The following is a 14,198-nucleotide window of genomic DNA, read 5'->3' on the forward strand; positions in this document are numbered from 1 at the left end:
GAAAAAGGAGCATGTTTGCTATGGCTGCCATACAAAGTACCCAGACTGGTTGACTTAAATAACAGAAATTCAATTCCTCACATTTTGAGACACTGTATACCCAAGATCAAAATGTCAGCGAGGTTACCCTCATTCTTAGGCCTCTTCCCTTGGTTGGTAGATGACCACCTCTTTTCTTGGCCTTCACGTGGCCTTTCCTCCCTGTATCTGTTTCCTAGTATCTTCCTTTTGTAAGTACACCAGGGATACTGGGTTAGGGCTAACTGTACTCAACTCATTTTAACTTAATTACCTCTTTGAAGACTGTACCTTCAAAAATAGTCACATTTGAGATATTTGGGATTAGGACTTCAGTATGAAATCTGGTGAGAAATAATTCAGCTCATAGCACTCTGCCCTCTGGTCCCCCAAACTTCATGGCCTTGGTGCAAAATATATTCACCCTATCCCAGCAGCCCCAAAGGTCTCCACCTATTCCAACCTTAACTCTAAATTCATTGACTCACCCAAATGTCCTGTAAATCAGCTATGATTGAGAATCAAGGTATAATTCATCCTGAAGCAAAGTTCATTAACTGTGAACCTGTGAAACCAGAGAAGTTATCTGTTTACAAAATACAGTTGTAGCACAGGTATAAGACAGACATTGCCATATCCAAAGGGAGAAATTAAGGGAAAGGGGGAAGGATCACATGTCCCAAGCAAGTCTGAAAATGAGCAGGGTAAATTTCATAAGATTTTGAGCCTGAAAATTTATTTATTTTTTTAATTTAGGGCCTCAGGGTTTAAGTAGGGCCACAGGTTCTAGTTAGGGATACAGGGTCATGGCTCTAACTTAAGTGCCCATCTGTGTGGTGACTCTTTCTCCTCATTTTAATTTGCTCACTGTTTTAGCACTCTAAATACCTTATCTTCAATTATAGTAACATTGTTAGGTACTGGAGGTTTGGGGAACAGACACAACACAGCCTACAACAGAGATTCCAGGCAGTTCTTCTGAGGAGTATTAGTTTTCAGAAGTCAACAAAGAGGAAACAGTAACTGATGGAAAAAGAAGAGTGAAATAATACAGTTTGACAATAAGATGAATAATCCAATAGAGGGATGTATTGATGTTGTAGAAGAAAACAGAAGAAACTGCTTCAGTAATGTCCCTAAGTATGCTAGAGAGGATGGAAACAAGTGTAAAAATGGAGGGATTGCTTGATTTTCTGTGGAAATACATAGGGAACAGGCAGGTACAGACAATAGTAGGGGTTCTTATGTGGGGTGGAAGTTATGTGGAGGTTCTCTTGTGAGCTTTGCTTTCTTTCAGCAAACTAGAAGTAAAGGTCATAAACTCTAAGTGGTCCTAGCAAAGTAGAGAGTAAAAGAATATATGTAATAGTAATTCAGGATAATTTTGTCATAATTTTACCCTTGGAGCAGCCATTCTGGTTTTAAAAGTTTTTTTTTTGTTTTTGTTTTTTGTTTTGTTTTGCTTTTTTTTTTTTTTTTGGCTGGACACTTTTGATGAGTGAAACAAAAAACTGGGAATGAAGACTTGTTTTTTCTAGCTTTGAGGTTTTTCTACAGTATGGCAAAGCAAGGAAAGGGCATGTGAAAGCAGAATATTTAGAAGGGAAAGACATTAATAATTAGCCTTATATTTTAAGTTGTGTAAGAGTAGAGGAAAGATGTAAAGGTGACAGGGGAAAATAAAATGAAATAGAAGTCCTGTTAGGGCCAAGAGATTCTTGGATTCTAGGTCCTCTAAAGAAGAGGTTTGAGAATAAATGAGGTGGTGATCAAAAAGCGTCACCACTTGGAAAATTAGACCACAGTACTAACTTGTGGCAATTTAGTAAATAGTATGTCTCTATTTGTAGCTGCTGCATTTAATGCAGTTAAATGAATAGTTAGAATCATTTGAATAGTTCATTATGTTTAGTTTAATTAGTGTCATATGCTGCCTTACAAATTACCACAAACTAAATGACTTAAAACGGCAATCATTTTCTGTAACCATTTCTGTTAAGTCAGAAGGCTGAGACTTGCATAGCTGAGCTCTGTGCTTAGAGTTCACAGGCCTGAAATCATGGTATTGGTTGGCTGCATTCTCATCCGAAGGCTCAATAGGCAAGGATCCAGTTGGCAACTGCTCTCAGGTTGTTGACTGACTACATTTCATTGTGGTAAAGATTTCTTGGCTGCTTTTTAAATTGATTTTTTAAGGTCAGCAGTAGTCTCTACTCCAAATCTCTGACTTCTTGAGCATCTTTCAGATGACTGTCCTGAATAGATTAGAGCCACCAGAGTATTCTCCCTTTCGATTGACTTAAAGTAAATTCATTAGGGTATTTAACTGCCTGCCAGATCCTTCACTTATGCCATATTCTTTTGATTAGAAGCAAATTCCAGGTTTTTTTTGTGATCAAGATGAGGAACTAATAAAAGGCTATGATCACGACTGGGGCTGTAGTTATTTTAGCTAACACAAAAATGTGTACATTGAACTATGTATTATTTAAAGGTGCTTTTTCAGTTTTATGTTCACTCTTTGAGGGTTAATTGCAATAAGAATCACCCTGTTACAAATGTAAACTATAATAATATTGGGGGGTGGTTGGATAAATAACTGTTTTCAGACATTGAATGTAGGCAGCTTAGGTCTATGATCATGGACCACTTGAGGAAATCTCATGAGAGAAAGGAAATATGATCCTCTTGACTCCTAGTGTATTACCTATGGAAAGTTTCTATCCATGTCATAGAAAATGTCAAGGTATGGGGGGATCCAGACATAACCCAGTTGAGTTGGAAAGATAGACTGTTACTTGTAAAAACCAAAATGACTATAACTTTAAGGGCAAAATAGCAGAAATAGAGGAGATTGCTGATTGGTAGGTGGGTAGATACAAGAGGAAACTCTAGGGAGTAGGGGAGGAGAGAAGAGGGTGTGCTGTGGAGACCTGCAGAAGGAGCCTCTCAAGTATTTGGTTGAGTATTGACCCACCTTCCAGGGAGGCCAGAGATGGAACTACTGCGAAACAGTAGGCAAAACAATTCATGAAGATCCCACAGGGTTGAGAAGAATTGGCATTCTCATCATTGCAAATAAAAATACCTCTTAATATACAGGGCATCATACAGTGGCCAGGATGGTCCCACCTTAATTATAAGACTAGACAAATCCAGAGGTAAATCTGCTGTGAACTGTCCAAATTGAAATCAAGCATCAAAAGGAATAAAGTGAAGGAATGTGGATAAATTGTGACCTAGAACAAAGTTTAATAATCTTTTAAAAATACAAGAAAATTCAGCATTAAAAAAAAAATGATTTGCAGAACTGCAAATTACAGTCAAGATTACTAAGCATGCAAAGTAGTAGATAAATAGAAACTATTATCAGGAGACAGATCCATCATTAAAAACAGATGCAGAAAAATCAAAGCTAGAATCAGTAGACAAGGAGTTTAAAGGAATAATTACACGTCTAATATGTTCAAGGATTTAAAATAAAGCCTGAACATGAAGGGAGGAGTAGTTAATGTTACAAAAGACTCAGATGAAACTACTTGATGTAAATTCAATATCTGAAATGTAAAAGTAAAATAAAACACCAAATGGGAGTAATAAGAGACAAGGAAGAGAAAGATTTGTGACCTTGATACACAATAAAATAGAGGAAATATCCTGGAGAAAGAGACTGTAAATAAACTGGTTATCATGTCTAGTGAGACAATATTGAGTTGGCTAACATTGGAGAGAATACAGAAGGGCCTAGATAGTATTTGAAGAGATAATAGTCAATTTAATTTATGGGAAAATAAAAAATCAGGAACAGCATGCTGAATAAAGCAGAGCATATGCTAATCAAAAAACTAAAAACCAGTAATTGAGAAAAAATATCTAAATGGTAACAAGGGGAAAAATGACACTTCTGCATAGAAGAACAAAGAAGAATGATTGTAGATTTGACAGAAGTTAAATTGCCAGAAGACAATGAGAAACAAGCTCATTAAAGTACTGAAAGAAAAAAAAAAAAAAAGCTGCAAACCTGGAATTGAATATCAAGCAAAAAATATGCTTCAAAAATGGATAGACTTTTTAGGCAAACAAAAGCTTACAAATTTCGCTGTTATCAGACCTTTGTGACAAGTATGAAAGGAAGCACTGGTGAAAAATGAAAATGACACTTGATAAAATTTTGCATCTAAATGAGGATTTGGTAGAATTCAGCTGTATTTGACCTGGGATGTGTATGTCTGTCTCTATTTCTTGAACAGCCTGAGAGGTCAGAATGTTTTACATTGTTAAAATGTTACTTTTTTAAAAAAGAAAAAGCATTTTGAATAGAAACTATACATAGCCACTAAAGCCTAAACAATTTATTGTCTGGCTTTTTACAGAAAATGTAAAAACTTTCAACCTAAATAATGAGTATCACAAATGACAAACACAGGAGCATAAAGGTACGTGCGACACACAGATCTTTTTCAAAATATGAAAAATAATGAAAGCAATGGCTGTTGAGCATATAGGTGGAAATAAAAAGAATGACAATATTAAAAAAAACACAAAATATACTGTTGAAAAGTCTTATTGTGAGCCCTAGAGTAAACACCACATTAAGTAAAATGTAGCTAATAAGCCAACAGTGAGAATAGAAAAGATTATATTGTTAATCCAAAATAATGCAGATTAAAAACAAAAAAAAAAACGGAAAACAGGGATGGGCAAAACAGAGAAAGGGCAGTGGGGGATTTACACTTCCAGTTATTGAATGAATAAGTCATGGGGATAAAAGGTACAACATGAGGAATATGGTTAATGACATTCTAATAGTGTTGTATGGTGACAGATAGTACCTACACCTTTTTGTGGTGAGCATAGCCTAATGTATCAAAAAGTTGAATCACTATCTTGTACACTATATTAGGTGGTATTAAGAGATTTTAACTAAAAAACTTTTAAATATGAAAAAGGTATGGTTTATACAACAGTTGTCAACACAATACATACTTCAGGTTTATGGGTGAAATAGCCTCCTCTGTTGGATTTACTGAGAGGACTCAACCTTAAAGGAACAAGGGATAATTACATACAAAATTGTTAATAATTGTTAAATATGGCTAATATGTACCTGGGTTCATAATATAACCTTTTACTTTGTATATGCTGATAAACAGCACAGACAAAACATTATAGGGAGGCAAACTGGAATAAAATACTCTTCTTCTAAAATTTAAATTTCACCTCATCTCTAACTTTTGTTGAAGTTGTTATGTAAAGGGGCCTTGTAGTTTAAACTCTCTTGATAGCATCCCCCTTAAAATTATCAAGTTTTCCCCACAGGTATTGTAAGCACACCATATTGTTTTAGAAAAAAATTTTGCAAACTGCTGTTTGAGCCAGGTCAGACTAATTCCTCTAACCGGCTATGCTGGTTTGTAACTGTCTAGTAACTGGTAAAACTCTTTACCCCTCATTTGAATCACCTTTTTGAATCATTTGAAGTAAGCTGGTGTTGGTGATGGGGAATTCTACGTGGTTCTTAATAGACTCTTTGCTTCCATTGGTGTGGAGATAAGTGTGGAGAGGTTGTGAAGGACCAGGAGGAAAGTTTTAGAGGCTAGTATAACATATATTACTCCCACCCACATTCTAGTCACCAAAAATCAGTCTTATGGTCCCACCCAACTGAGAGGGAGGCTAGAAAATTTAATTTCCTGTGTGTCAGAATCAACTAAGAGATTTACTGAATCCACAATATTTTCTTTGCCACGAAAGACATTTGGTTTAATAAATCCTTTCATATGTTTATACTTATAAACAACCCATTTAGTTTAATTTAAGCTATCAAAAGATAAACTGTCATAACGAGAGTATGAATGGAAAGTTTAACTTGTGAATTTGACTGGCAGTAAATGCTTTTGAGCCATATGCCAGAATTAATATCCACCATTCATTCATCAAAGATGGATTGAGTGCCTAACAGAAGGTACTACACCAGGCCCTGGGGATGCTGGTCAGAGATCCTGCAAGCCAGGATCTGTTACTCTATGAAGGAGAGCAAGAAAGAATGTAGGTAATCACAAAAGATTGTGTTCTGAGAACAGGTGGAGAGAATACCTTCTTTAGTGTTTGTGGGTTGACACACATTCTGCAAAGAAAATACAATCTCTAGGGGCGCCTGGGTAGCTCAGTGGGTTGCCTTTGGCTCAGGTCATAATCCCAGTACCCTGGGATAGAGCCCCCACAACCTCCCCTCCCCCCCGCATCCAGCTCTCTGCTCAGCAGGGAGCCTGCTTCCACCTCTCTCTCTGCCTGCCTCTCTGACTACTTGTGATCTTTCTGTCAAATAAACAAATACAATCTTAAAAGAAAATACAGTCTCTAAGTGGAAGCAAACTCATAAGATATGAGAAGAGAGGGACGCCTCGGTGGCTCAGTTGTTAAGCCTTTGCCTTTGGCTCCGGTCATGATCCCAGGACCCTGGGATCAAGCCCTGCATTGGGCTCCCTGCTTAGAGGGAAGCCTGTTTCTCCATCTCCCACAACCCATGCTTGTATTCCCTTTCTCTGTGTCAAATAAATAAATGAAATTTTGGGGAAAAGCTTAAAAAAAAAAAGGAAATAAGAGAAAGGTGTTAGCCAAATAAAACTGAGGTTTGTTTTAATGTGTGCCTCAAGCTCCAGACTAAGGAAATGGCACATGTAGAGATTTGGATGTCAGCAGAGCATCTAGATATGTGCTGAACTATGAGGGCTCAAAGTTTTCAGAATCAAGAAAAAAGAAAGAAATGGTATAAGATGAATGAGAATAAATCCATCTGGTTAACTATTTTATTAGGGGACAGAGTTTGGGTTTCAAGCTACTATCAATGAGGAGCAAACCTAATTCAGTTATGAATAATATTGGCTGCTTTGTAAAACTTAAATTTATTTTATAGAATCTCTAATTTTGTTGAGGTTGCTATAATTTAAAATCTTCTGATAGCATTCTGTTAAACATCACATTTTCTTCACAAGTTAGATTTTATTTTCTTAGAAAAAATATAGATAGGATAGAAAGTTTACCTATTTCTGACAAGTTTATAAAGATTAGGACTCTAAAAAGGGCAATGCGATACAGCATAGAAGGGAAAGTTATTCTATAAAAGTCAATTCTGCTTCTCTGAAACAAGTAAATTGTAAACTTTTACTAGTATTTTTCAGACCTTTCTGTTACAAATTTAAAAGTAACGTAGTACGCAGAAAATATAATTTTATACCAAGTAGGTTTTTGTAATTCAGATAACATAGGTAATGATTTTCTATTAGATTAAGAAATTCTATTTTGTGAGCCTTTTAGATTTTTAACATGCTCTTGTAATGATGGCATATTTACATTTACTTTTCCTGTATTTTCTTACATGCAAAGAAATCTCATTCATACATACACATGCACATATATATAGCAACATACATTTGGGCTTTTTTATTTCTTATTTTTAAATGATCTATTACAATGTATTAAATGTGCTTTGTGTTGTCACTAATACTGCTTGATATATATGAATAGATAATTTGAGATTTATAATAGGGATAAAATTTAATATAACTAGGAAATAGAAAATAACATTTATAATACACAATAAAATGTTAAATTTTTATTTACTTGAATATATGATTATTACTTCTTATTCTCAAGTGCAAGCACTCTTAAATACACAGAAAAAATTTCCAAAGTTTAGTACCCTCTTGCAGTAGAGACATAAACAGGTTGTCTTTTGAATAATACTGAATATTTTGTTCTAATAAAGCTTTCAAGACATTTGAGAAAAAGATATAAGCACTAAAATATGCAAATATCAATTTACATTGTGTTCTTATTTGCAGCTTTGGATAAGTTTTAGAAAGTGTGTTTTGGGGCACCTTGGTGACTCAGTTTGGTTAAACATCTGAGTTTTGACTTCAGCTCAGGTCATGGTCTGAGTCGTGAGATCGAGCCCCACATTGGGCTCCATGCTAGTTGTGGAGCCTGCTTGGGATTCTCTCTCCCCCTCTACTCCTCCCCCCTTCAAAAGGATGTTTCATAAAAAGCATGATAATTGTGAAAAACAGAAAAGCTAAAATTAAACTTGTTTATATCTTATAAGACATTTATTATAAAATTATTGCATGTAGTATGTGCACGTAATATGCACAGTATACATGCATACACTAACATATATTTTTACCAAAGGGCAAACTATACTGTTTTGTAACCAAGTACTTTAAACCTCTAGTGGCAAATCACAAAAATATTTTCAAGATAAATATTAATCTACAACTTTATTTTGCTGACATAGTATAAGATTCTCTTAGATGAGAATGGCGGGATGCCTGGGTGGCTCAGTTGGTTAAGCAGCTGCCTTCGGCTTAGGTCATGATCCCAGCGTCCTGGGATCGAGTCCCACATCGGGCTCCTTGCTCATCAGGGAGCCTGCTTCTCCCTCTGCCTCTGTCTGCCTTTCTGTCTGCCTGTGCTCGCTCTCTCTCCCTCTCTCTCTCTGATAAATAAATAAAATCTTTAAAAAAAAAAAAAGATTAGAATGGCTAATACCGTTACCTATATTTAGATAATAACCAAGTGGTCAAGCCTTACTCTCTTCTCCCACAACCTCTTTTCCAAAATTAACACATGTGCATGTTTAAATACATGTTTTAACTAGTTTTCCATTGCCTACTAAATAAAATTCAGACTTGAGATCATACCATTAAATAATTAAAAAAAAAAACAACTGATGTATGTTCATATTATAACTCCGTTTCACTTTACTGTGTGCTTAGTATGTGCTGGGACAAAGAATTTTGTGTCCTTTATTTTAAACAAATAAGTTGGAATTTTAGATATGTCACTAGAACAAGAATACTTTTTGCAGATCTTTGAGGCCATTCTGAAATAAGAACCATTTCACATCCACATGATACACACTGAGTTCAGATCTCAGTATCCGTTCCTCAGCATTTCAAGGAGTCACTGGTAATGTTTATATCAGTGAGATTTATAGAACATTCTCTACGCTGCTTAAACCCTTTTTTGTGATCCACACAATCTACTCAGATGCTCACTTACTACTTGCCCTTGATTACTGAACTCAGCCTTTACATTTGGAAATGGTTAAAATGATATAAAATACACATCCTCTGTAGGCTCTGTTCCCATCCAATGTATGCTGGAATGCTTAAATTTTATGTGATTTTGCCTTGGCACATGTGGTAAAAGCTGGTTTGGCCTAATTCTAAGACACACAGACAAAATTCAAGTTCTTAAATACTTTCTGTGACTTTCACATGAGAACGCATTAAAAAATAAAAGTAAAGAAAAATTTAATTTCTGGTAATATGATTTCCTTGATCACATTGGAAATTGGTTTATCTCCTTCTAACCTAAATATTTCCTGTCCTCACGAGTGTGCTTCTGCCAATTCCATTCTCTGCTACAATTAGCGTTCCATGTGCTCGGGCAATGAGAGTGGCATTTCAAACTCTCCCTTGGGGAGATACATCATTTCTTGTTTGGAATCTGAGTTGAAATCAGATTGCTTGTTTTGTTGTGCCATCTCCTTTCTTGGCATTAAACTTGGCATTAACATGTCAAGGTGTAAGTGTTAACCACTTCCTGTCCAATTTAATGAAAATTAAAGTCATTATAAACTGATTTCACAACAATCAAATATCTTTTTCCCTCTAAGGCAAAACAGCAAGGAAGTGATAGATCATAGCCCAGAAGTTCTATTCGAAGTCCAGTTCTTTTTCTGCTACCAAAAAATATGACCCTGTCTAGCATCCACTTTTCATTATTGAACACGGGACAAAACAGATCCTCCTTCTTAAAGACTTAATGTCAACTGAATTTTAGGGACTAATGTTTCTCTTATTCAGACAAAATTAAAGAGGCCTTTGGCTTCGGGCTCAGTGATTTCTTCAGATTTGCTTTCAAATATGATTCTCACGTTTGTAGTTAGACTACAGCCTCATTTCTTAGGAACAAACCCCTGAGCCTTACCCTAGTTTTAGTAATAAAATTAGAACACTTGGGTTTATTAATTACCTTTTACATTTTATACATGCTAAGATAAATGTTATGTTATCATAACATTATGTTATCATAATTAATTAATTTTTTTATTATGATACATGATAAGATCTAAAACAAGAAATAAGAAAATGTTATAGATTTCAAATATATTAATGGTATTATACTCTCTAGGTCCCCAAATTCCTTAATTCTTTCTAAACTGCTTTCTGCTCTGCTCTTACCATTCATGCATTCACTGAATGAGCATTAATGGAGTACTAGGAGTTCTGACATTGAAAGCCAGGCCCTACTCAAAGGAAATGGAAGGGGTCTCAATACTTATATCCTTCAAACACCCATTTTCTACCTACTTATCAAAAATGCCAGCCCTAATTGTGAGATTTCCTCATTTTTACCTTCCTGCCTAATATTATTTGGGACATTAGTGATTTGGGGGGCTCCTCTGGAATGGCATATTCTGCAGTGCTGGAGCTTTGTCCCATTGCTAGAGGAGGTTTAAGAGACCTACTCACCTATATGTCTAACCTATATGAATTTGGTTTTTTGGCACGTGATCAATTACATGACTATGTTTTATGAACTTACTAGTATCTTTCAACCCAGTTCAAACAGCAGAGATCAAATAACAGTCACTTTTAATATCAAGTAATCACCATCTTAATCAAAGGGAAAAGGTCCAGGAGCCCCTGGTTAGATGCATTCACTGAAGGAGCATTAATGGGATACTGGGAATTCTGACATTGAAAGCCAGACCCTACTCAAAGGAAATGGAAGGGGTCTCAATACTTGACAATAACCACTTCCTACCTCATAAAGAGGATTAATGAGATGTCTAAGAAATATTTTAGCTATTTAGAAAATGTGCCAGGACATTTTGCATTCTTGACCATGACCTTTGCTTGGCACCCTTGAATCCTTTTATATCCTATTTGGGAATTAACATCTAATAAAAGATGACTGGGAAAAAGTGCCAAGAAAAGTACTTTTTGTAAAAACATCTTTAAAAAGTGTCATTTATTAAGGAATCATTGAAAGCCCCCTTTAGTTAAAACATCAAGTTTTTGAGAAAATGATCAAGATAAAGCTATGAGAATAGCTTAATATGTTTATATTTCATTTGAAATATTGTTATTGACATTGATAAGCTCAATTCCTTGAGTATTATACAAAATCATTTGAAAGGAGAAAATATTGTAATGAAGGCTTGAAAGAGGGAATGAATAAAGAATGATGAGACGGGGCGCCTGGGCAGCTCAGTGGGTTAAGCCTCTGCCTTTAGCTCAGGTCATGATCTCAGGGTCCTGGGATCGAGTACCGCATCGGGCTCTCTGCTTGTCAGGGAGCCTGCTTCCTCCTCTTTCTCTTTCTCTGCCTGCCTCTCTGCCTGCTTGGTTTCTGTCAAATAAATAAATAAAATCTTAAAAAAAAAAAAAAAAAGAATGATGAGACAGATTGAGAAGTAGTGTCTTAAGAGTTGGTAGAAGATTGGTAATTGTTAAAGTAACTAGTCCAAATGATTCACCACGATGAGGGTGTGCTCGGAGGATAAAAAGGACTATGTGGATTGTGAAAATGCCCTTTATGCTTTAAAGTGCAGGCAGCTCTCCTGTGGATCTTGTGAGGGACATGGCATTTTACAGCTCAAAACTGATTGCCAACTGTTGGTTACATGTGAGTATTGAGGAATAACAGCTTACTTAGCAGAGACCACAGCCATGAAGGGCTCCAATGAAGGGAGTGAAACCTCAGCAGTGGTTGTAGAGATTTTGCAGCCTTTGAAATGAAGAGGTCCTAGAAGAATGAGCTGAGGTTCTGCAAATCCAAAGGGATAAATGAAATAAATACACTTTCATACATCTGTTGAATTCCTGGAATATTTGGAATGTGTTTGTAGATTCCTTCCTTCCTTCCTTCCTTCCTTTCTTTTCTTTCTTTCTTTAGTAATGTTAGTAGTGGAAGATTGTTGTAGAATTATGGAGAAAGCTTTATCAATGTTGGTAACAATTGTGCATGATTGATACATAAAAAGACATGACCAACTAAAAACCTACGTATTGGGTATTTAATGAGCAGAATGATGGATTTAGTATTTGTTTATATGAGAAACATTTATGCAGCTCTATGTGTCATACATAGAGCTATGTCTGTGAGAGTCCTCAATGAGTTTATAGTTTTAGAGGAAAAGGCCAGTAACTATAAGCCATGTGATAATTACCATAACAGTTATATGTAATTAGTGTTACAGAAGAGAGAAAAGCTGCCAAGAGGCTTCAGGAACTAGGTAAAAACTTTAAGACTACTGCAAAGCTTGCTATTTTTAGACTGCAAAGTACAGGGCACCCAGGGAAGAGATCAGAGAGGCAGAATGAACTACTATCTTGATTTACTCTTGTAAGCTTTCCTTGCTAGGTAATTGGGAGCCATGAAACGATCAGATGGGCCTTTTAGAGTGATTCTAAATTTAGAATTAAGACAAGAAACTTGTATTACTTTGCTATTGCTGCTATACTATATTATTGGTAGTACATATGGTATAATAAATTACTGCATTTAGTGGATTAAAGCAACATAAATGTATTTTCTAACAGTTCTATAGGTCAGAAATCCAATAATCTGTTTCACTGGCCCAAAATTAAGCTGTAGGCTCCTTTTGTGATCTCTGTGGGGAGACTCCATTTCCTTGTTTCTTTCAGCTTCGAGGGACCACCTATATTTCTTGGCTTGTGTCTCCTTCCTCTGTCTTCAAAGTACATAGCTCCAGTCACTGTCCCTAACATATTCTCCTGTTTTCTGTTAAATCTCCCACTGCCATCATCTTAAGTGAACACTTGTGATTATAATTTATGGTATACCCAGATATTCTGGGATTACTTCCTAGTGTCAGAATCTTTCAGTTATGTCTGCAAAAATCCATTTGGCATATAAGGCAACACCCACAGGGTCCAGGGATTAGAACTTGGATATCTTTTGGGACCATTATTTAGTCTACTGCAGAGCCTATGTTCAATTATAGGAAACCTCCTTCACATTGCCTACCATACACACATACTACTCACTCTCTCTTTCTCTCTCCAAAAAACATGCAGTAAACCAAATTAACCAAAACCGACCAGTACACGTACCTGTGCTAAGTCAATGGCTATGGTGGATTTGCTAAGTGGTTGGTTGTGCAGAGTACAGAAAACAGAAAATTAGATTTGAAATCTAGGCTTATGGCTTGTATAATAGCATGCATGATAATATGATTAGCCAAAATGAGGAATTTCACTCATAAATTGACCTAGAGTATTTATAAAAAAAATCTATAGTGTCAGTAGGCATTTAGTCAAATTTTGTTCTCCAGATCTCTAGCCATTTCTTGTAAAACCAGTTCCCACAAAAGTGTGTGCATTGAAAGATCACCCCTACCATGTTCATTCCACTCCATACTAGTAATGATAGAAGAAATACTTCTTCTTGACCTGTGTGGAATAGATTTCTGTATTGTGAAAGGGTAATGATTAGTTTCAGATCAGTGTATTTCAAATATGTGAATTTTCTCAATGTTAGTACAAACTTTGAAACATAAAATACTTGGGATTTTTACTGTGATATTTTTTTTTACTGTAATATTTTTATTATTGCTGTTTTAAATTGTTATATGCTGATGCTTCCTACTTTTTAAAAGACCAAGGCAGAAGATGAATCATTGACATTTCAAAAACAAATCTAAACATTCCACTGCAGAAAAGTTATACCAAATATAATGTATATTTTCTTGAATTCAGTCCTCCACAAAAATCACTTTGATTCGTATTTTAGACTGGTAAAACATCAGAGTTAAACATAAATTTATAAAAAGTAGATATTAGAGTTTTAGTTATTTCAAAAGTAATCACTTCAAAGGAGAAACAATATTAGATGTAGTATAATTTCTAAAGATAGAAATCAAATATTTCCTTTTATGTGTGGTTTAATACATATTATGTTTTAATATGAATCATTTATAGATAATTGTTTTTTGTCTTTTCATAATTCGAGATTCATTTAAATCTTAGATTTTTTTATAGACAATGATAGTCTAAGAAGCAAAATAATCTTCATAATTTCAAATTTCAAATACACTGAAAATACATTCAAGTGCAGAATATACAAATGAAAAACTCCATTTT

The sequence above is a fragment of the Mustela lutreola genome, chromosome 7 (genome assembly GCF_030435805.1).
Source record: "Mustela lutreola isolate mMusLut2 chromosome 7, mMusLut2.pri, whole genome shotgun sequence".
Lineage (NCBI taxonomy): Eukaryota > Metazoa > Chordata > Mammalia > Carnivora > Mustelidae > Mustela > Mustela lutreola.